The 23,447-nt window shown below is 45.4% G+C and overlaps 1 long non-coding RNA gene across 3 annotated transcripts in view; it reads right to left on the minus strand.

Annotated features, from left to right (window-relative positions):
• LOC140905183 (uncharacterized) overlaps positions 1 to 23,447 on the minus strand; it is a 111,528-nt gene that overhangs the window by 28,756 nt on the left and 59,325 nt on the right. For all 3 annotated transcript variants that reach the window (XR_012156782.2, XR_013635201.1, XR_013635202.1), the window contains one exon: positions 14,603 to 14,768. This is a non-coding gene — a long non-coding RNA (uncharacterized LOC140905183). The remainder of the gene's footprint in view (positions 1 to 14,602; positions 14,769 to 23,447) is intronic.

Raw genomic sequence — 23,447 nt, forward strand, 5'->3', positions numbered from 1 at the left:
GTCATCAAAATGAAATTAATAGGTAGCAGGTTTAAAACAAAACAAAGGAGGTATTTCTTCACACGGTGTACAGTCAACCTGTGGAACTCTTTGCCAGAGGATGTTGTGAAAGCCAAGACTATAACACGGTTCAAAAAAGAACTAGATAAATTCATGGGGGATAGGTCCATCAATGGTTACTAGCTGGTATGAGCAGGAATGGTGCCCCTAGCCTCTGTTTGCCAGAAGCTAGGAATGTGCAACAGCGGATGGATCACTTGATGATTACCTGTTCTGTTCATTCCCTCTGGGGCACCTGACATTGGCCATGGTCAGAAGACAGGATACTGAGCTAGCTGGACCTCTCACCTGATCCAGTATGGCCATTCTTTTGTTCCCGTTAAAAATAGTATTGTAATTCTTTCATTAGTATGTAGTACTGCTCTCTCTTGTATGGAATCAGAATTAGTTAATTGTATATACTACTGCCCTGTACTACTAACAGTTTTGTAAGCATGTCCTTTAACTCAGGTATTAGGGGTTTGGACTTTAGACCAGCAAGGTCTGGGTTAACGCCACACAATCACCATAAAGTTTGAGCATCCAAGGTGTGCAGCACAGTGACAACCACGAAGTCCTGAGCCACTGATTAATAACAATAACTAGACATATATCTTTCTGTGACAAATAATAAACAGTGACAAGCTAATAACCTCCTTGCTAAAACACTGAAATCCAATCATATATACAAAAGCCTTCATTTAGCATCTCATTTCTGATGCAATACCAGCTTCCTACATTCTCAGAGGAGGACCCACCAATTATGTGCATACTAGATAATTGATTTTACAATAGTAAGAATAGTTTAATAGAGTTTGTGGTTGGCTTGACAAATTTCTTCAATTGTGGAAAAAACAAAAATTAAAACAAGAAAAGAAGAGTCTCCTATAACAGATGAGCTAATGAAATTGGATTGTTTGCACCCACGTAGAATATTATTTTAAATTTCATCTTTACTTTCAGTTTTAATTCTAAGGATTTATGAATAATGAAAAAATTAATTCAATAGTGAGTGTGAAATGACACTAGACATCGAACCCTCTCATTAGAAGGGCCCAAAAGGGGTGCGAATATTCTCCTCTGGCAACATGAATCCACACATGGAATTAATTTTGTCATCTCAAACTAGTACGAACTGAAACTGCCAAGTTTTGCCTGGTTTGGAGTCAAAACTAAATGGAGCTGAACATGAAACTATAAATCAGCACAGGTTCATTCTAAACTCATCTCTGGTTCACCACAAAGTTTGTGAAACTGAAGGAACTATTTGGGAAAATTGGCCTGACTTTCAGGTTTGTAATAAAGTTTTCCCTGGTTTCAGGTTTTGTTACAACATGATTAATTTGCACAGCTTAATGAAGACCTCCTTTAATATTTCAACTAGTCATATATTCACTGCTTTACAAGTCAGTCCCTAAAACTGCTCATAAACATGTATCACCTAACAAAAATAAAAAATGAAAAGTGATATGTGACCAAAGCAAAATATTCATAATGCCTTCAAACTGGCATTTTATAAACATCTTTTTTCAAGCACTCTGGCACTATTCCTACAAGAAGAGCTTAATAGCACAGCCTCATTGCCAGCATGTCTGAACATTCCCACTACTGTTTCTGTTGTATATTTCCACTCTTATCATGGTGATGTGTTACCATCTTCTGGTTACTGGGAGATACAATGAAGTGCAATGTAAGTTAAATCTAGAAACAATGGCTTCCTCTTTCTGTGAGCTGAGACCTGTAATTACTTGTCCCTCCACCCCTACAAATCAGTTCTGTAAGTAAGACACTACAGGACTCTGAAATAGGGAGGAAATTTTAAAAAATATAATCAGTGATTTTGGGGGACATTTTTAAGTTCATTCAAAAGTCTGTAGTTTAGAATTAAATATGCGGGAACCCAGAGTTCCAATTGTTTTGCTTTTCAGGTTGTGTGTGCTATGGTACAATAAGAATACCTAGTAACAAGCTAGCTTTCATCTAAATAATAGAAATGGGAACTGTTCTGTCAGCTCCTCCTGGCCTGTCATAGCCCTTGGCTATTACTTAACATTCTAAATTGAGGTCCATGCCATTTGTTAATCAGAATTTCAAAGCCTGTCTATAATGGAGGTCTCCAAAAAACCCACTATTAAAAAGGCCGTATTTACCTCTGCTTCCATAAGAAAAATCCAAATGAGTAACATGTTCTTTTGTATATTTGCTTTATTAGAACTATTAATACATAGGGCTAAACTGTTGAACTTGTGCTGGTGAATAGTTACTCAGATGAAAAATCCCAGTTAAATCAATAGGATTACTTGCAGGATTAAATACTCACCAACATGAGTAAGGATTCTACAATCTGACCCCTAGTTTAGGGACAACATCTGAAAATTCTTTACACCCATTATTTAATAACAGCCCTCTTTCAGCTAAATGGCTTAGAGTTCAGAATGAGTAAAGCTGGACAAATACTGAAAGTATTTAAACATTTGTTCAAAAAACCACCAAAAATGTGCTCCAGTGGTATTCATGATGCCTTTTCTTTGCTTTACAAATGTTTGCAAAATTGCAATTGCTTGTTCACAAGAATTCTATCCACCCCACACAAGCTCTGAGTGGGTTAATATGGGTCACAAGGGACCAATTAACTGTTTATGCTGCACCTGGTGGGAAGCCAGGGCTTGATAAAGCCTAACTATAGATGAAGACCAGCTGGAGGAGAAGCTGGGATAGGATTATAAACCAGGAAGAATCTGCAGAAATAAGATCTGTACTCACTTGCTTGAGGGAAAGGACAGGGACAAGGAGGTGATCCAGAGGGAGAATAAGCCCTGGGGCCCTTCCCAGGAGAAGGGCATCTTACAAGAGACTTAGAGGGGTAAAATAGCCATGGGGAGTGGAGGAAATTCTGAGGGCAACTCCAGAGATTGGTAAACAGATAGAGAGGTGGGGTAGGAAGGAGCTCAGGGAAACAGCAACAAGGTCTGCTCAGTCTCAGACCCAGGTTACTAGTCGTAGGGTCCCTGAGCTGGAACCTGGAATAGTGGGTGGGCCCAGGTTCCCCTACCAGCCACTGGGACGTGCCACAGGACCTGAATATGTGAAATTGAAGGCCATCTGGGACAATGTCCAGACAGCTTGTCTGGTGGGACTTCGTTACTCTGGAAGGAAAGGACTATAAAGTGACCTGGTCAGAGGGCTTAATCATGAAGAGGGAGAACCCTGAGTTATAGAAAGAGGGGCTGCAATGTGAGCAACTAACAGAAAGGTATGCCAGATGGGGTGAGAGCTAACTCCCAGATCCAGCCACAAGCAGGCATACAAATTGAGGGGAACCTGTTTCCCCTTGAGAAAGCTGATGTAGAGATGCATTCACGAGAGTTACCACTATTTGTTTGGAAATGCACATGCTCCTTGATGGATAGTATGCAAAAACCAGACTGTCCCTGTTTCAAAATAGTGTCATATAGTAACTAGAACTGATCAAGAATTTTTTGACAAAATGACTTTTCATCAGAAGATGCCAATTTGTCAGAACTGAAACTTTTTGTAGGAACTGAAATGGTTAACAAACTTTCATCAGGAAGGTTTCTCAGGTCCATGATGGAATTCGTGGTCAAGATGAGAGAGATTGGCCCAACCCCCCAATTAGGGTTACCTGGAGTTTCCAGTAATTAAAGATTATGCCATGTGATGAAACCTTCAGGAATACATCCAACCAAAACTGGCAACCCTACCCAGAATAGCCAATTGCCCCCCTGGTTAGGGTGCTCACCTGGGAAAAGAGAGGTGCAGAGTCTAGTCTCTGATCTACCTGATTCAGAGTAGAGACTTGAATCTGCAGCTCCCAGGTCAGTGCCCTGACCACCTGGCTATTCTGGGGTAGGTCTTTCTCAGTCACTCCTGTTGGAGCTGTTCCATTTTATATAAATATTCACTGGGCCAGAGAAACTGGAGTGGGGTGCAAGATCTTTCCAAAATTTGTTGGAAGGTCTTACGTTTGTCATGATGTGGAATGGTAAAAGTTCTTAAAATCTCCAATTTTTGCAGGCCATGAAACCCATGTTCTCACCCACCCCCAGTTCTAGTTGTGACAATACAGAAAATATGGCACCTCTTAATGTCATGCACATTTATACACAGGCCATAATCTTAGCATAACTTAGACATGTATTAAAGCCTTAGGTCTAATAGTAGTTGCTGTTTGTGTTTTACACAGGTTGAGTAACTACAACAGCTAACAAGGTAGGCTTAACCAGAACTTCTTGGTAAGTTGTGAGGTAGCTTACTCTTTTACCTTTTTCTTCTATTTTACATTCAACTATGCTGCAATGTATTACTGATCTGTGACAAATATAACAAGGTTTTTGTTTGATATTAAGAAGCAGATATGTTCAAGGGTATGCGCTGAGAAGCCAATGTGAGTAGTTTTAAGCTGAACCCACCAAAATGTATTGGGTCATAAGGCTTAATCAACTGTATGATATTGCAGCTGCATGGAGAGAGTTAAACATACAAAGTGATCCTACTAACTTTATCACTGAGTTATAGGGAATAATAAATAAATAAATAATAATAAAAGACAAAAACACCCTATCATCTGTGGGTGAACACTTTTCACAAAGCGATCACTCTATATCTGACCTCTCAGTACTCATCCTCAGAGAAAACCTGCACAACTCTTTCCAAAGCTGAACCTGGGCGCTTAAATTCATAACTTTGCTAGAAACACTAAAAGTCATGATCTTAATAAAGGCACTGGTTTTATGGCCTTTATGGTCTGACAATTTGTAACTCACTAACCCCCCTTCTTGTCCTATGACTACAGGGGTGTTAACAGGCCACTTCACCTTTCATGTTCCCTTAGAATATGTGCTAACTACTTATGTTAAACTTCCTGTTAGATCTTGTATTTAGCTGTGCCTTATTACCTTTTCCGGACCTGAAGAAGAGCTCCATGTAGCTCAAAAGCTTATCTCACCAACAGAAGTTGGTCCAATAAAATATTACCTCACCCACCTCGTCTCTCTAATATCCTGGGACCAACATGACTATAACAACACTCCTTTAAATCACATACAGTTCAGATATACCCAAAATTCAGACACAACCTAAACTCTGGCAGGCAGATTTCTGAACAGAGAAAAAACAGACAAAAATGAGAAGTTTTAACATTTCATGAAATGTTGCCCCCTTATTAGAAAGTACATGGAGCAGAAAGTTACATTCAACCTTCATTTATACCCATCGATTTCATCCTTATTAGAGATTGTACAGGTGTAATTGAGATAAGAATTTAGACCACTTAACTTACTTCTAAAAACCACATAGTTCAAAGATGTTTTCTTTGCACCCTTATTATTTGCAACTGTGGAAATGGGCAGATCTACTCCTTGCTATTCTGTAAAATCCAGATTGGCTGTGGATGCAGTGGGGAGTGCCACTCCAAAGCAAGGACACAGAATAAACTACAGACCACTAGGGTGATGGGAGGAGGTTGAGCCAATGAGCAGAGATGGGGGCTGAGCCTAGGAGGATTTGGAGAAAGAAAGAGAACGACAGAGAACGTCTCTGTCAAAGAAAGAGACGGAGCGGCAGCAGCCCTGAGCTGGAGGGGCAGAGACAGAGTCTGAACTAGAAGTTGCTTGGTGGAAGAACCAGCTGCTGCACTGGTGCTTGCAAAAGGGGACTCTTACAAGTGCACAGCCTGAAGATGACAGGACAGCTGAGACTGACCACACAGAAAGACCTGCCAGATGAGCACACAGCAGCAGCAGAGTGCAGGGCAGAGAGCCTGTGCGTATCTATCTAGGGCAGTGGTGGGCAACTGGTGGTCCACAGGCTGCATGAGGCCCGTCAGGGTAATCCGCTGGTGGGCCACGAGACAGTTTGTTTGCACAGACTGTCTGCAGGCATGGCCGCCCACAGCTTCCAGTGGCCGTGGTTTGCTGTTCCCAGCCAATGGGAGCTCTGGGAAGCAGCAGCCAGCACTTCCCTGTGGCCTGTGCCGCTTCCCACAGCTCCCATTGGCCGGGAATGGCAAACCACGGCCACTGGAAGCTGCGGGCGGCTGTGCCTGCGGACAGTCATTGTAAACAAACTGTCTTGCAGCCCGCCAGCGGATTACCTTGACGGGCCATGTGCAGCCCGTGGGCCACAGGTTGCCCATCACTGATCTAGGAGCATCAGAAGCAAGGGAGTCCATGCAACTCCTGCCAGAGATCCTGACCTAAATCTACTCCCGGCTTTGCCTGGATTAGATAAAAGCGTTATTCTATTGTTAGATGTTGTACTTGTTCCAGGAGTTAACTCTAGGAGGGAGCTGGTGTTTGTGTTGTGGCCAGTGGCTGGGACTTGGGACCCCTTCCCCAACTCTGGGAATCCCTCCTCTGACAATGTCTTTCATCTAATGATCCTCTCCCTTAGAGAAATGGCATTTTCAAGACCACCAGCAGCCTCTGAAGGAATAGCATAAGCAACTTTCCATATAGAGTCATAGAAGTGTAGGACTGGAAGGGACTTTGATAGGTCATCTAGTCTAGTCATAGAATCATAGAATATCAGGGTTGGAAGGGACCCCAGAAGGTCATCTAGTCCAACCCCCTGCTCAAAGCAGGACCAATTCCCAGTTAAATCATCCCAGCCAGGGCTTTGTCAAGCCTGACCTTAAAAACCTCTAAGGAAGGAGATTCTACCACCTCCCTAGGTAACGCATTCCAGTGTTTCACCACCCTCTTAGTGAAAAAGTTTTTCCTAATATCCAATCTAAACCTCCCCCACTGCAACTTGAGACCATTACTCCTCGTTCTGTCATCTGCTACCATTGAGAACAGTCTAGAGCCATCCTCTTTGGAACCCCCTTTCAGGTAGTTGAAAGCAGCTATCAAATCCCCCTCATTCTTCTCTTCTGCAGGCTAAACAATCCCAGCTCCCTCAGCCTCTCCTCATAAGTCATGTGTTCCAGACCACTAATCATTTTTGTTGCCCTTCGCTGGACTCTCTCCAATTTATCCACATCCTTCTTGTAGTGTGGGGCCCAAAACTGGACACAGTACTCCAGATGAGGCCTCACCAATGTCGAATAGAGGGGAACGATCACGTCCCTCGATCTGCTCGCTATGCCCCTACTTATACATCCCAAAATGCCATTGGCCTTCTTGGCAACAAGGGCACACTGCTGACTCATATCCAGCTTCTCGTCCACTGTCACCCCTAGGTCCTTTTCCGCAGAACTGCTGCCTAGCCATTCGGTCCCTAGTCTGTAGCTGTGCATTGGGTTCTTCCGTCCTAAGTGCAGGACCCTGCACTTATCCTTATTGAACCTCATCAGATTTCTTTTGGCCCAATCCTCCAATTTGTCTAGGTCCTTCTGTATCCTATCCCTCCCCTCCAGCATATCTACCACTCCTCCCAGTTTAGTATCATCCGCAAATTTGCTGAGAGTGCAATCCACACCATCCTCCAGATCATTTATGAAGGTATTGAACAAAACCGGCCCCAGGACCGACCCTTGGGGCACTCCACTTGATACCGGCTGCCAACTAGACATGGAGCCATTGATCACTACCCGTTGAGCCCGACAATCTAGCCAGCTTTCTACCCACCTTATAGTGCATTCATCCAGCCCATACTTCCTTAACTTGCTGACAAGAATACTGTGGGAGACCGTGTCAAAAGCTTTGCTAAAGTCAAGAAACAATACATCCACTGCTTTCCCTTCATCCACAGAACCAGTAATCTCATCATAATGATCATCCACAGAACCAGTAATCTGCATTCAAGGCAGGGCAAAGTAAGAATATGCCATTCGTGACAGCTGTTTGTCAAGTGGTTAAGGACTGGAACAAATTGCTTAGGAAGATTGTGGAATCTGTCATGAAGCTTTTTAAGAACAGGTTAGACAGTTAGGAAATTTTTCCTAATGTCCAACCTAAACCTCCTTTGCTGCAATTTAAGGCCATGCTTCTTGTCCTATCCTCAAAGATTAAGAACAATTTTTCACCTTCCTCCTCATAACAACCTTTTATATACTTGAAAGCTGTTTTGCCCCTTCAGTCTTCTCTTCTCCAAACTAAACAAAGCCTTTTTTCAACCTTTCCTCATAAGTCATTTTCTAGTCCTTTAATCATTTTTTGTTGCTCTCCTCTAGACTTTCTCCAATTTTCCCACATCTTTCCTGAAATATGGCACCCAGAACTGGACACAATATTCCAGTTGAGGCCTTATCAGCACGGAGTAGAGTGGAAAGATTACTTCTCCTCTTGCTTACAACACTCATGCTGATGCGTCCCAGAATGCTGGTCACTTATTCAGCAACAGTGTTACGCTGTTGACTCATTTAGCTTATGATCCACTATAATCCCCAGATCGCTTTCTGTAGTACTTCTTTCTAGACAGTCATTTCCCATTTTGTATGTGAGCAACTGATTGCTCTTCCTAAGTGGAGTACTTTGCATTTGTCCTTACTCAGTTTCATCCAATTTACTTCAGACCATTTCTCCAGTTTGTCCAGATCATTTGTAATTTTAATCCTATCCTATTTAATTTTAAAGCATTTGCAATGCCTCCCAGCCTGGCATTACCTGCAATCTTTAGAAGTGTACTTTCTATGTCATTATGAAAATTATTTTGCTGTTTCATATTTTGGAGTAAATTTTATCCTTGTGTGAGATGTAATTGTTGACATAAGGAAAGATGTCTCTCAGTTATACAATCTGATTAGATCTTTGTGATACATGCTCTTTCATAATATGCATTGCTTGCTCACAATATTTCCATATAAATTATTAACCTCCTAAAGTCAAGAGGATATCTTTTAGCGAAGGAATCTGCAACACTTGAACTTGTGCTCCACAGTGTCTTCAATGGGGAACTGACCTCTGCACAACATCTGTATGTCTCTTTCTACAGGTAGAGCTTACTGTGTCACTACCATGAGGAAAGATTGCCAGATCTATGTACTAACAGGAGAAATCGAAAGGCCACCTTTCCCCTCTCCCACCAAAAGAACCTGGTGATTAAGACAATTACCCGGAAGTGTGCAGACCTGTGTTCAAGTCCATGCTCCAGAACAGGACTTCAAATCCAGATCTCCCAGGTAAAGGCCCAGCCACTGGACTATCGGGCAAAAGAGGGTGCCCACCACCTTGTGTTTCTGAATTTAGTCCTTCATTTCCTTGTTTTTATTAAACAAAAGACTTAAAACACCTAAAATTGAGACGAAATGTTTCATTTAACCAGACACATGACCTCTCCAACCTTTTGGATTTGCTGAAGAAATTCAGTTTCAGTTTGCCCTGAACCAAATCTCTTCCCCTCCCTGAATTTTTTGGAACTGACAAACAAAAAATCAGTTAGTCATACAGCTCTAGTGACAAGCTTGAGAGTTCCTGCAGAACATGACATCTAATCCTAATATCCAATACAAAGGAGCGAGCAAGAAATTTCTTTCGTGAGCCACCACATGAACTTCTGTCCCTTTAAGTGTCCCCTTCAAACTGCTGGACAAAAATCTGGATATGGGAATGAATGATACAGTTCACACTGTTCCATAACATTATGCCACCTTCCAGCCTGCTTTTGACCTCTTTTCTGCAGCTGTCCACCAAATTCATTCACACACACATCAAGAATCCTCATGTTATGAGTGAGAGGCCATAGATACATTGATGTAAAATGCATCAAAGAATAATTCACAGCAACAACTTCATTATATCTGATACAGTCAACACGAGGCGGGTTTGCTAAACTAGCCAAGATGAGATGAAATTTGGAAATTAAGCTCAAAAACATATCAAAATCCAGATTTATTGTTTGAAAAGCTGTAGCACTTTCCCCTTGCTCTTTTAAGTAAGATTAAATGTACTGTCAGTCTTGATATCTGACACTTATGTTCTCTATCCGGGATAATCAGTTGCATTTGCAGGGACATAGATTTGATCCAATAGGTTTTTCCACCTCTAACTAAGGACAAGTTGTGGCTTTGCCAAAAGCCCTGTGTATGGGGTAATGTGTCACTATGCTAAGCCAGGAGCAGTTTGGGAAGCAGACTCCAGTTCTCCCCTGCTCCAGTGTGTAACCTGTGCCAGCCCTATACCTACTGCAGCATACATGACCTGGTATCCCAGCACAGCTCTGCAGCCCCCTTCATGGGGAGGGGGAGAGGGGAAAAGAAAAGTAAAGCTGCATCCATATCCTGCCTAACTGTGAGATTCAAATAGCCAGTGTAGGGCAAGTTCTCAGTGCCCCTACCTTGCATCCCTTTCTGGGGGCACAAGATGAGCCAAAATCTGTTTCCCTAGTTTGATATTTTGAATCATTAGGGCATGTTTGCTGTATGATCAAAGGTACCACTTCTAGTTTATTGTAAGTCTGGTTGACATGTGGAGGGTGTAAGAATCTCCAGCCCAGTTGCTGATCTGATGATGAGCAGAGCAGGTCACGGTAATCAGCTGTCTGTGAATTTGTCCTCTGAATGTTTCACAAAATGTACTTGAAATGTACTTGAATGGAGCCTGTTCAGTTCCTGATGGCTAGAACACAGCCCAGCAGGTTTATTTCAAAGGAGAAATATACATGATTGTACTTGAATTCACATCACTTAGAATTTTCTGTGTAATCAGATAAGTAGGCAAATAGTAATTCCTTGGAAGAGCCAGACAAAATGGATAGGTCTTTAGCCCCCTAATCTTTTAGTTCTCAAGCTGGGGAGCATCCAAGACTCAACAAGGAGTCAAATTGCACCTTTTGCCCTGGAGGAGGAAAAGGAGGGGAGATTTCCTGCAGTGAGGCTGAAGGAAAGAGTAAGTAGATTGACACAGAAGCTGAATTTGCATGTCTTCTAGTCTAAAAGGAAAGACCAAATGGTCCTAGTCTTGCCAGATGATGCATGCTGTCCTCCTTTTAATGAGAAAAGTCATCCTCCACAATATCTCCTCAATAGGTGGCCCCATAGCCAGATGCCATTTGTTTGTTTTTAAGAGACCTGCTGTACATACCTATCGTATCTGCTGGAGAGTGAAGGCAATTGTGTAATACACAGGTCCTAAACAAGTGTCAGGGAGTTGTAACTACCCAACCTTTCCCATTTTTGGGAGGGAACCTACCTCGAGTCCAGCTAGATAATAGAATCATAGAAGATTAGGGTTGGAAGAGACCTCAGGAGGTCATCTAGTCCAACCCCCTGCTCAAGACAGGACCAACCCCAGCTAAATCATCCCAGCCAGAGCTTTGTCAAGCCAGGCCTTAGAAACCTCTGAGGCTGGTGATTCTACCACCTCCCTATATAACCAATTCCACTGCTTCACCATCCTCCTCGTGAAATAGTTTTTCCTGATATCCAATCTAGGCCTCCCCCACTGCAACGTCAGACCATTGCTCCTTGTTCTGTCATCTGCCACCACTGAGAACAGCCTAGCTCCATCCTCTTTGGAACCCCCCCTTCAGGTAGTTGAAGGCTGCTATCAAATCCCCCCTCACTCTTCTTTTCTGCAGACTAAATAAGCCCGGTTCCCTCAGCCTCTCCTCATAAGTCATGTGCCCCAGACCTTAATAATTTTCGTTGCCCTCTGCTGGACTCTCTCCAATTTGTCCACATCCTATCTGTAGTGGGGGACCCAAAACTGGGTGCAATACTCCAGCTGCGGCCTCACCAGTGCCGAATAGAGGGGAATAATCACTTCCCTCGATCTGCTGGCAGTGCTCCTACTAATGCAGCCCAATATGCCGTTGCCAAGAAGGCTAACAAGGGAACACTGTTGACTCTATTCCAGTTTCTCATCCACTGTAATCCCCAGGTCCTTTTCTGCAGAATTGCCACTTAGCCAGTCAGTCTCCAGCCTGTAGCAGTGCATGGAATTCTTCTGTCCTAAATGCAGGACTTTGCACCTGTCCTTGTTGAACCTCATCAGATTTTTTTTGGCCCAATCCTCCAATTTGTCTACGTCACTCTGGACCCTATCCTTATCCCCCAGGTTATCTACCTCTCCCTCCAGCTTACTGTCATCCATGAACTTGCTGAGAGTGCAATCCATCCCATCATCCAGATGATTAATAAAGATGTTGAACAAAACCAGCCCCAGGACTGACCTTTGGGGCACTCCGCTTGGTACCGGCTGCCAACTAGACATCGAGCCATTGATTACTACCCGTTGAGCCCGACAATCTAGCTAGCTTTCTATCCACCTTATAGTCCATTCATCCAATCCATACTTCTTTAACTTGCTGGCAAGAACACTGTGGGAGATCGTATCAAAAGCTTTGCCAAAGTCAAGGTATATCACATCCACCGCTTTCCCCATATCCACAGAGCCAGTTATCTCGTCACAGAAGGCAATCAGGTTGGTCAGGCATGACTTGCCCTTGGTGAATCCATGTTGACTGTTCCTGATCATCTTCCTCTCCTCCAAGTGCTTCAAAATGGATTCCTTGAAGACCGGCTCCATGATATTTCCAGGGACTGAGGTGAGGCTTACCAGTCTGTAGTTCCCCACATTCTCCCTCTTCTCTTTTTAAAAGATGGGCACTTTATTTTCCTTTTTCTAATCGTCCAGGACCTCCACCGATCACCATGAGTTTTCAAAGATAATGGCCAATGGCTCTGTGTAGCAGGGCGAGCACCCCGCTCTGGGGAAAAACGGGTTATAACCAGCTCTGCGAAAGGGCTGCCCCGAGGAGCCAATCAGACGAAGGCAGGTAGCAGCCAATCCAGGCCCTGTAGGGCTGGTATAAAAAGGGCTGTGCACCAGGAGGCAGGCAGTCTCACTCCAGCCTTGGTGTGAGAAGGACTGGGGTGCCTTGGAAGAGCAGTGCTGGGGAAGGGGGAGGCTGAGCTGGGGACCTGAGGCCTGACAGGAAGGCCTTAGGAAGTATTAGGGCTTCAGGGGAAAGGCAACAGGTCCAACCTCCTAGCCAATGATGAGTGACCATTGCAGACTGCAATTTTCCCCTGAGTAAAGGGGCTGGATGAGGACTGGCAGTGGGTCACTGAGGCGAGGTGGGCTCAGAGGAGTGGGGTTCACAGGGTGAGGGGCACCGTGGTCCGGGAGGGATGTGGGGCCGACATGTGGTGGAGATAAAGGGACTGCAGGGGGCAGGTAAGGGCAGGAGAAACTGGCCAGAAGAAGGAGCTCCTGAGCTGAATAAGCTAATTCCTGGACTGACCAGCAGGAGGCGCCATGCCAGTGAATCAGCGCTCTGCTATCACATCAGCCAACTCCCACCTTCCAGCCATCAGATGGGAAAGATGGCTGGAAGGGGAGGAGATACCACTATGGAAGAGATCAATACCCACTGATTAGACAATCAGCTATAGTACTGTACTGGATGTCAATACACACACACAAATGGCTAGCAAAGCCATAGCAGTGAGTTCCAGGATAGAGGCACTCCAGCAAGCAGGAGATTTGACCAGATCCTGTGTTTAGGATGTTCTATTCTACAACCAGGGCTAGAATGTTTTGGTACTAGAGTGTGACCGTGTGCTTTAAACAAAGCATGGAACAAGGGGCCTCCAAAGCTGACACAAAATGTAATTTCCCCAGAGCAGGGGTGGCGAGTTATATGGGCCCGTGGTGCCCATTCTCCAGCAATATTCAGGGGACGGGGACCCGGCTCCACCAATGTTCAGGGCTGGGTCTCTCCCCTGCCCTGCCTGCCACCCCTGCATGCCTCCCCTGGGCAGCGGGTGGCTGCCCCCTGCAGCTCCATGGTGCGCTCCACTCTGCTGGCTCCCGGCATCAACTGCTGCCACAGGGTCCTATCACCCCCCAACCGCTAGCACCAGGGCAGGCTGACCCAGTCTGGCCACGGCCTTCTGCCTTGGATGGACAGACCCTTCCCTTTTCCAGCGAGACCCTCCACCAGCACAGGGGGCCACCCCGCCCATAGTAACTGCTTCTGCCCTACCCTGGGCAAGGGGCAGCTCCATTCCCCACCCCAGTGAGGCTACAGTGAGGGGCAGCAGCAGGGGAGGAGGCACACATGTGATGGCAGCCCCCTTCCCCGCCCCCCGGCACCAACCACAGGGGAGGTGAGGGGGCTTCCTGGACCTGAGAGGGGCCCTAGGAGCACATGCAGTGACAGTGGTGCAAGGTGAATGTGTGGCTGTGGGGAGCCTGCCTTGTTAGGTATAAAGAAGTAAAGAAATGTTGGTACTGTTTAATATGTTTAATTAGTTGTTTTAATAATGTATTTTGAGGTAATGTTAAGTAAATCACTGGCTTTAAAAGAATCTAATATGGAGTATATGAACTATGACCCTTGGACTCCATCTTTGTAAGCGAACTTGTTTACAACTTAGACACTGGAGTCCTCTGGCTCAAACCGGACTCAACCAGCTTTTCCCACCAGAGCCAACCCCCAATATTCGATTCCCTCAAAACTTTTCCCGTGTTAGAGATTATATAAGATCTTGCTCAGCGCCTGCACGGGGCTGTCCATTCCAGCGCAGCGCGTGCATGGTCAGGTCTGCCCAACACTCCAGAGCTAGAGAGAAGAGTACCATCTATCCTGCAGCAAGGTTGAGGAAGGAGAGGCCCATCATCACTATACCCGCCAAAGCGAACCAAATCCATCTTACCTGTGGAGGGTCCTTCTTCCTGGTGTCCATCATCCCAGAGCCTCTCTCCGCCTGCGACAAAATCCAGCAGTCATCAGGACTCCCCAGTGGCCCTCCTCACAGGCTTCCAATTAGCCGAAGAGTAAAAGGTCCTGTGCCTCGCATCCATTCATAGTGTCCACTGCACCTAAATCATAGGAAAGGTTTCTGTATTGGGGTTTCGTTTATTGTTTTTCTAAATGCCAAGGGTGGTTTTGTGAGTCTGAGCTTCACGCTCCTAAAGCCAGTCACTAAATCACTGTGTGGTTAAGTTTGTGTTTCTTTCCCCCCATTTTTCCCAGTTTTCTGTACCTTTACCCTTAATACACTTACCTTTGTTTGCACCATATTACCTTGTCTTTTCTTCATTTTTATTACATCGCACAGGGAGGGAAGAACACCTTTATTGTAAGCTAAATCCACCGGTGACAGACACGAAAGGGAGCCAAATCTGCTCTTCTAAGAAAAGGGGCTTTCCCTTTATATCCCCTCTACCATTTCTAAAGTTTTCCTTTCTGAAGCGTTGCCTTATTCCCCTTGAGGTAACAGCCTGTACCCCAAACTCCTCATCCCTGGACCCGCCCCACCCCAGAGCCTGCACCCCCGGCAAGAGCCCTCACCCTCCCACACCCCAACCCTCTGCCCCTGCCCTGAGCTCCCTCATGTGTCATGAACCCCTCATCACCAGCCCCATCCCACAGCCCTCACCTCCTACGCAACCCTCTGCTTGAGCCCCTCCTAAACCCCAAACCTCTCATCACCAGCCCCACCCCAGAGCCCTCACATTTTTACATTATTTTAAAATATATTTATCGGCTTACAAGGTAGGCATGTGGGGGCAGGACTTGGACCCATTCTGGGCACCACCAAAAATTATACAAACCTGCCGCCCCTGCCCCAGAGAGAAAGGTAGAAGGAAAAGTCAGATTTTAATGAAGATTTAGACATGAATCACTACACGCCATACTCCCTCCCTAACCTACAGTGTCTCTTCTAACTCTTTAGAATTGACAGAAGTCAAGACCACCATTGACTGAGCTAAATTTAATGTGTCTGTGGTGGAGAAAGAGGAAGCATCCATTTATCACGAGCAGCATGCAGACTTGCTACTGTTGACCAGTTTCCAGTTGTTTGATTGAGATGCAAAGAAAATAATCTGTTCTAAGAGTCTTATGGATGGGCGACCTCAGATACAGAACAATGGTCGCCTCTGTTGGCCTGAAGGTTGAAGTTCTGTTGGCCTGAAGGCTGAAGTTGTATTGTTTTAAACTGCTGCTGTGATGAGTAGCATGAAAGAGAGTGAAGCATGGAACAATTACATCCAAGTCTATTAAAATCCTGACTTTGCCTTTACTGACAAAACTGTAGCTCCTTGAATTGCTAAGGGACTCAGCTCAAGATTCATAGTTAAAACTAACCATTTTAACCATTTTGCAAGTATCCGGTATTCAGAAATAAAAGAGTGTCTTTCCATATCACCCTCTGTCCATTGGCAGGGAAGTTCAAGTGACCAAACACACCACTAAGGCTGTAGGTGAACTAGGACATAATGGCTCTGTGACCTGACATTAGTCTTTATTTGTCTTTCATCAGTTAAGAGGAAGTTTGAACAAAGTACATTTTAGCAACAGTAAAGGAACAAATGGAAGCCCAGGAAATTGGCTGTCATTCCAGAGAACACTTAGGTGGCATATAAAATTTTAAACTGAACTGTCAACTTCCATTGCTGTACTTTTATTCAGGCAAATTGGTTTAAATTTAACTTTGCACTGTAAAAAGATTTGTGGCACTTTAGAGACTAACACATTTATTTGTTTTTCTGTTAGCCATGAAAGCTTATGCCCAAATAAATGTGTTAATCTCTAAAGTGCCACAAGGACTCCTCATTGTTTTTGCTGATACAGACTAACAGAGCTACCATTCTAAAAAGATTTGGGCCTTGATCTGTCAAACAGTTATGCACATACTTAATTTCATTATCTACTCATGTGCATAAGGTTGAGCACACGTGGCTGCAGAATCAGGACCTAGATTATTTCTTTAAGTCTTCTTGTACATTTTTATATGGTATTGATCATCTCTTTGTATATTTTCCTAATTCTCTAGTAAAAGCATTCAAAGCCAAAGCAGCTGAAACAATACTCCTCTCTGCTGGAAGGCTCCGGTACTCTGGAAATATCCATAAAATGTTAGAGGGAAGATGGGAGAGGTAATATCTTTTATTGGACTAATGTCTGTTGGTGACAGACACAAACTTTCAACCTTAACACAGCTCTTCATGTCTAGGAAATTTATTCAGAGGGCAGGTCTACGCTACAAATTTACATCAGCAGAGCTGCACCGATGCAGCTGCACTGCTGTTGTGCGTCGGGTGAAGAGGCTCGAAGCCAGAGGTAGGCAACCTACGGCCCGCAGGCCACCTCTGGCCCGTGAGACCATCCTGCCCGGCCCTGAGCTCCCGGCCGGGAAGACTAGTCCCCGGTGCCTCCCCTGCTGTCCCCCCTCCCTCACAGCCACGCAGCCACACAGATAGAACAGTTTGCGCCCGCCCACCTCTCAGGCTTTCCAATAAGCCTGTCCTGCCACTCTGAAAGGCATGGTAAGGGGGCAGGGGGAGGAGGGTGGGGTGGGTTGGATAAGGGGCAGGAGGTCCCGGGGGCCAGCCAGGGGACAGTGGGTGGTTGGATGGGGTGGAGGTGGTCAAGAGACAGTGAGCAGTGGGGCTTGGATAAGGGATGGGATAGGGAGCGGGGGGGGGGGTTGGATGGGGGTGAGGTCCTGGGGGAGCAGTTAGGGACAGGGGTCCGGAGAAGGGGCGGTCAGGGTACAAGGAGTGGGGGGGATTGGATGTGTCGGGGGTCCCGGGGGGCCTGTCAGGGGGCAGGGGTGTAGATAGGGGTCGGGGCAGTCAGGGGACAGGGAGAAGGGGGAGTTGGATAAGGGGTGGGGTCCTGGGGTGGGCAGTTAGGGACGGGAAAGATGTGCTGCAACAAAGCCAGGACTCCTCACTTCTATGCCCAGCCATTCCACATGTGGAAACAAATCAGATGGTCTGGCTCAATATTTGCAAATATTTTATATAGATCCTTTCATTCTGAAGCATCCTAGAGTGTTCTTCAAATAGAGTATATCAGAAGGGATCATTCAGCTACCACTGAAATGCAGCTACCTCTGGGGTGAAACACAGCAGTCCTTCTGAACATTACCTTCCTAAAAGAGTGGAGGCTTGAGATTTTCATCTCCATGGCCACATAGAAAGGGACCTTATTCCTGAGGAAAGAGCACAAGATTCCCACACACAGTGTGGCTGGAGTCACCTGTTTTGAACAATTCACAAAAGAAAGGGACTCTCTCTGCTGTTTATCAGTTTAATGTATTATTTAACATTTATGTTGTAGTAGCACCTAAAGGCTCTTGCCAGGTTGGGCCCCATTTTGCTAGGAACTGTACCAACATAATCCATGAATTTTAAAGGCTTTTGTATCTCATTCGTTGTAGCTATAGACCTCATTTCTGAGTATAAACTATAGCAATCATGCTTAAATCGTGTTTACAGAATGGGGGAAAGAGTCTGCAATCCAGCACCATGCAACACTCAGAGAGTATAGCAGTCATGGTGAAAGAAGAAACCAGCAACCACTCACAACATCTACTCTGTGATATCTGGCTTCACACTACAGTACATCCTGTTTTAATTATAGGAAATATCACGGTTAAATTTAATAAGTATGGTGCAAGGGAAGTTGACTTTTATTGGCAACCACTATATCATATATTGTAATAGACAAATTACCTTAGATCTTTGTCCCCATGCTTTGCTGCACATTGGGCTACCCACATTCGCCATCCTTGCCTGTCAACTGCCCTTTTCTCCAACTCTTCCCATTTCATATTGAGGTGCTTCCTGTAGTTCAGAACTGTTTGTTTTGATGTTATTCGTGGTCTTCCTCTCTTTCTTCTTGCATTTTCTGGCTTCCATTCAAGGGTAGTATTTGGTAGGCATTCTTTTTCCATTGTCAGCACATGTCCCAGACAGTGAGGTCTTCTTTTGTTGATTATTTGTCAGAGGGTGCCCTGTCCAGTAATTTTTCTGACTTCTTCATTCATCTTCCTATCTCTGTATGTTATTCCCAATATTCTTCTCAGACATGTGTGATGAAATGCATCCAGCTTTTGTGTACCTTTCTTGGTAAGTTGCCATGTCTCTCTGCTGTATGTTATGATGGTGATAACAATTGCTTTGTACACATTCAGTTTTGTCTTGAGGGAGATGTTTTTCATGCCTTTCAAAAGGCACTTGATAGTGTAAACAGAAAAACAATGTGGAAAGTTGTGGGACAATATGGAATGCCAACAAAATTAATTAACATTATGAAAGAATTCTACGCAAACTTAAAATGCTGCATTAAAATGGAAAATGGATTGAGTAAGCCATTCAGCATCAAGATAGGTGTAAGGCAGGGATGTGTCCTGTCTCCCTTTTTGTTTACGCTAGTCATTGACTATGGATTAAAACAATGCAACAGTGATACATATGGCCTAAAATGGAACAATTCAAGGCTGTTTGATTTAGATTTTGCTGACGACATCGCTCTTGTCAATAAAGATGCCAACGGACTACTAAAATGCACAAACCAAGTAAAAGAAGTAATGGAGAAGATAGGTTTGAGATACAATGCAAAGAAATGTAGTCATGTTAATGGAGACTATAGGGACAGAAATCAAAATTAAAGAAGAGAACTTGGAGAAGGTGGACAATTTAACGTATCTTAAAAGTACCATCAGCCAAGATGGTACTAGTTCCGAGGAAATAATAATAAGAATCGTGAAGGCAAGACAAAACTGAACATATACAAAATAGAAAAATAGTTCTTCCCAAATACTTAGCAGACTAGCCCACTTCACCAATCTTGCATTTGTGCAAGAAAAAGACAGTCGTGACATTGGCTGTTTTGGAGGAGTTATTACTGAAGGTCACATGCAATAAGGTGGTGTTTAGACAAACAAGGAACCTTTTAGGCATATTTTTCTCTTAGGGTATGTCTACACTACGAAATTAGGTCGAATTTATAGAAGTCGGTTTTTTAGAAATCATTTTTATATAGTCGACTGTGTGTGTCCCCACACAAAATGCGCTAAGTGCATTAACTCGGCGGAGTGCTTCCACAGTACCGAGGCTAGCATCGACTTCCGGAGAGTTGCACTGTGGGTAGCTATCCCACAGTTCCCGCAGTCTCTGCCGCCCATTGGAATTCTGGGTTGAGATCCCAATGTCTAATGGGGCAAAAACATTGTCGCGGGTGGTTCTGGGTACATCGTCATGCCCGCCCTCCCTCCCTCCGTGAAAGCAATGGCAGACAATCGTTTCACAACTTTTTTCCTGAGTTACCTGTGCAGACGCCATACCACGGCAAGCGTGGAGCCCGCTCAGCTCACTGTCACCGTACGTCTCCTGGGTGCTGGCAGACACAGTCCTGCATTCCTACACAGCAGCAGCTCATTGCCTTTTGGCAGCAGACGGTGCAATAGGCCTGATAATCATCGTCATCGTGTCCAAGGTGCTCTTGGCCATCTCGGTAAGGTCGGTCAGGAGCGCCTGGGCAGACATGGGTGCAGGAACTAAAACAGGAGTGACTCAACCAGGTCATTCTCTTTAGTCCTGCCGGCAGTCCTATTGCACAGTCTTCTGGTGAGCAGCCAGGAGATGAGGATGGCTAGCAGTCCTACTGCACCATCTGCTGCCAGCCAAATATGTCAAAGATAGATAGAGTGGATCAAAACAAGAAATAGACCAGATTGGTTTTGTATTCATTTGCTCCCCCGTTCCTCTCTCCGTGAAATCAACAGCCCACAATCATTTCGGTGACGTCTGTCAGGGGCACCTTGAAAAGTTTAATGGAGATTCAGTCCTGCCTGGAATACAGGGGGGAGGGATAGCTCAGTGGGTTGAGCATTGGCCTGCTAAATCCAGGGGTTTGAGTTCAACCCTTGAGGGGGCCATTCTGTGTGACAGTTGTTCTTGATTCTCCTTGATGTAAAGCCACCCCTTTTGTTGATTTTAATTCCCTGTAAGCCAATCCTGTAAGCCATGACGTCAGTTGCCCCTCCCTCCATCAGAGCAACGGCAGACAATCGTTCCGCACCTTTTTTCCATGCAGACACCATACAACGGCAAGCATGGAGCCCGCTCAGATCACTTTGGCAATTATGAGCACATTAAACACCACACGCATTATCCAGCAGTATATGCAGCACCAGAACCTGCCAAAGCGAAACCGGGCGCATGGGCGACGTCAGCACAGTGACGAGAGTGATGAGGACATGGACACAGACTTCTCCCAAAGCACGGGCCCTGACAATGTGCGCATCATGGTGCTAATGGGGCAGGTTCATGCCGTGTAATGCCTATTCTGAGCCCGGGAAACAAGCACAGACAGGTGAGACCGCATAGTGTTGCGGGTCTGGGAAGATTCCCAGTGGCTGTGAAACTTTCGCATGCATAAAGGGCACTTTCATGGAACTTTGTGACTTGCTTTCCCCTGCCCTGAAGCGCCAGAATACCAAGATGAGAGCAGCCCTCACAGTTGAGAAGTGAGTGGCAATAGCCCTGTGGAAGCTTGCAATGCCAGACAGCTACTGGTCAGTCAGGAATCAATTTGGAGTGGGCAAATCTACTGTGGGGATTGCTGTGATGCAAGTAGCCAACTCAATCAAAGATCTGCTGATATCAAGGGTAGTCATTCTGGGAAATGTGCAGGTCTTAATGCATGGCTTTGCTGCAATGGGATTCCCTAACTGTGGTGGGGCCATAGACAGAACCCATATCCCTATCTTGGCACCGGAGCACCAAGCTGCCGAGTACATAAACCGCAAGGGGTACTTTTCAATAGTGCTGCAAGCACTGGTGGATCACAAGGGACGTTTCACCAACATCAACGTGGGATAGCTGGGAAAGGTACATGACGCTCGCATCTTCAGGAACTCTGGTCTGTTTCAAAAGCTGCAGGAAGGGACTTCCTTCCCAGACCAGAAAATAACCGCTGGGGATGTTGAAATGCCAATAGTTATCCTTGGGGACCCAGCCTACCCCTTAATGCCATGGCTCATGAAGCCATACACAGGCAGCCTGGACAGTAGTCAGGAGCTGTTCAACTACAGGCTGAGCAAGTGCAGAATGGTAGTAGAACGTGCATTTGGACATTTAAAAGCACGCTGGCGCAGTTTACTGACTCGCTTAGACCTCAGCGAAACCAATATTCCCATTGTTATTACTGCTTGCTGTGCGCTCCACAATATCTGTGAGAGTAAGGGGGAGACGTTTATGGTGGGGTGGGACATTGAGGCAAATCTCCTGGCCACTGGTTACATGCTGCCAGACACCAGGGTGGTTAGAAGAGCACAGGAGGGCGCAGTGCACATCAGAGAAGCTTTGAAAACCAGTTTCATGACTGGCCAGGCTACGGTGTGAAAGTTCTGTTTGTTTCTCCTTGATGAAACCACACCTCCCTTGGTTCACTCTGCTTCCCTGTAATCTAACGACCCTCCCGTCCTCCCTTCAATCACCGCTTGCAGAGGCAATAAAGTCATTGTTGCTTCACATTCATGCATTCTTTATTAATTCATCACACAAATAGGGGGACAACTACCAAGGTAGCTCAGGAGGGGTGGTGGAGGAGAGAAGCGCCAGGAGGGGTGGTGGAGGAGGGAAGGACAAGGCCACACAGCACTTTAAAAGTTTAAAACTTTAAAACTTATTGAATGCCAGTCTTCTGTTGCTTGGGCAATCCTCTGGGGTGGAGTGGCTGGGTGGCCGGAGGCCCCCCCACCACATTCTTGGGCATCTGGGTGAGGAGGCTATGGAACTTGGGGAGGAGGGTGGTTGGTTACACAGGGGCTGTAGCAGCGGTCTCTGCTCCTGCCTTTCCTGCAGCTCAACCATATGCTGGAGCATATTAGTTTGATCCTCCAGCAACCTCATCATTGAATCCTGCCTCCTCTCATCACGCTGCCGCCACCTATCAGCTTCGGCCCTCTCTTCAGCCTGCCACTTACCCTCTTCACCCCGCCACCTCTCCTCCCAGTCATTTTGTGCTTTCCTGCACTCTGACATTGTCTGCCTCTACGCATTCCTCTGTGCTCTGTCAGTGTGTGAGAACAGCGTGAGCTCAGAGAACATTTCATCGCAAGTGCATTTTTTTCACCTTCTAATCTTTGCTAGCCTCTGAGAAAGAGAAGATCCTGTGATCCTTGAAACAATGCAGCTGGTGCCGAAAAAAAAAGGGTCAGTGGTATTTAAAAAGACATTTTATATGGGTACACTCTTTCACAGTAAACCTTGCTGTTAACATTACATACATAGCACATGTGCTTTCATTACAAGGTCGCATTTTGCTTTCCCCCACCGTGTGGCTAACCCCTTCCCCCTCCCCGTGGCTAACAGCGGGGAACATTTCTGTTCAGCCACAGGCAAACAGCCCAGCAAGAACAGCCACCTCTGAATGTCCCCTTAAGAAAAGCACCCTATTTCAACCAGGTGACCATGAATGATATCGCTTTCCTGAGGATAACACAGAGAGATAAAGAATGGATGTTGTTTGAACACCAGCAAACATACGCTGCAATGCTTTGTTCTGCAATTATTCCTGACTACGTGCTACTGGCCTGGCGTGGTAAAGTGTCCTACAATGGTGGATGGAATAAGGCTGCCCTCCCCAGAAACTTTTTGATAAGGCTTTGGGAGTACATCCAGGAGAGCTTTATGGAGATGTCCCTGGAGGATTTCTGCTCCATCCCCAGACACGTTAACAGACTTTTCCAGTAGCTGTAC

This window comes from Lepidochelys kempii, chromosome 1, assembly GCF_965140285.1.
Source record: "Lepidochelys kempii isolate rLepKem1 chromosome 1, rLepKem1.hap1, whole genome shotgun sequence".
Classification (NCBI taxonomy): domain Eukaryota; kingdom Metazoa; phylum Chordata; order Testudines; family Cheloniidae; genus Lepidochelys; species Lepidochelys kempii.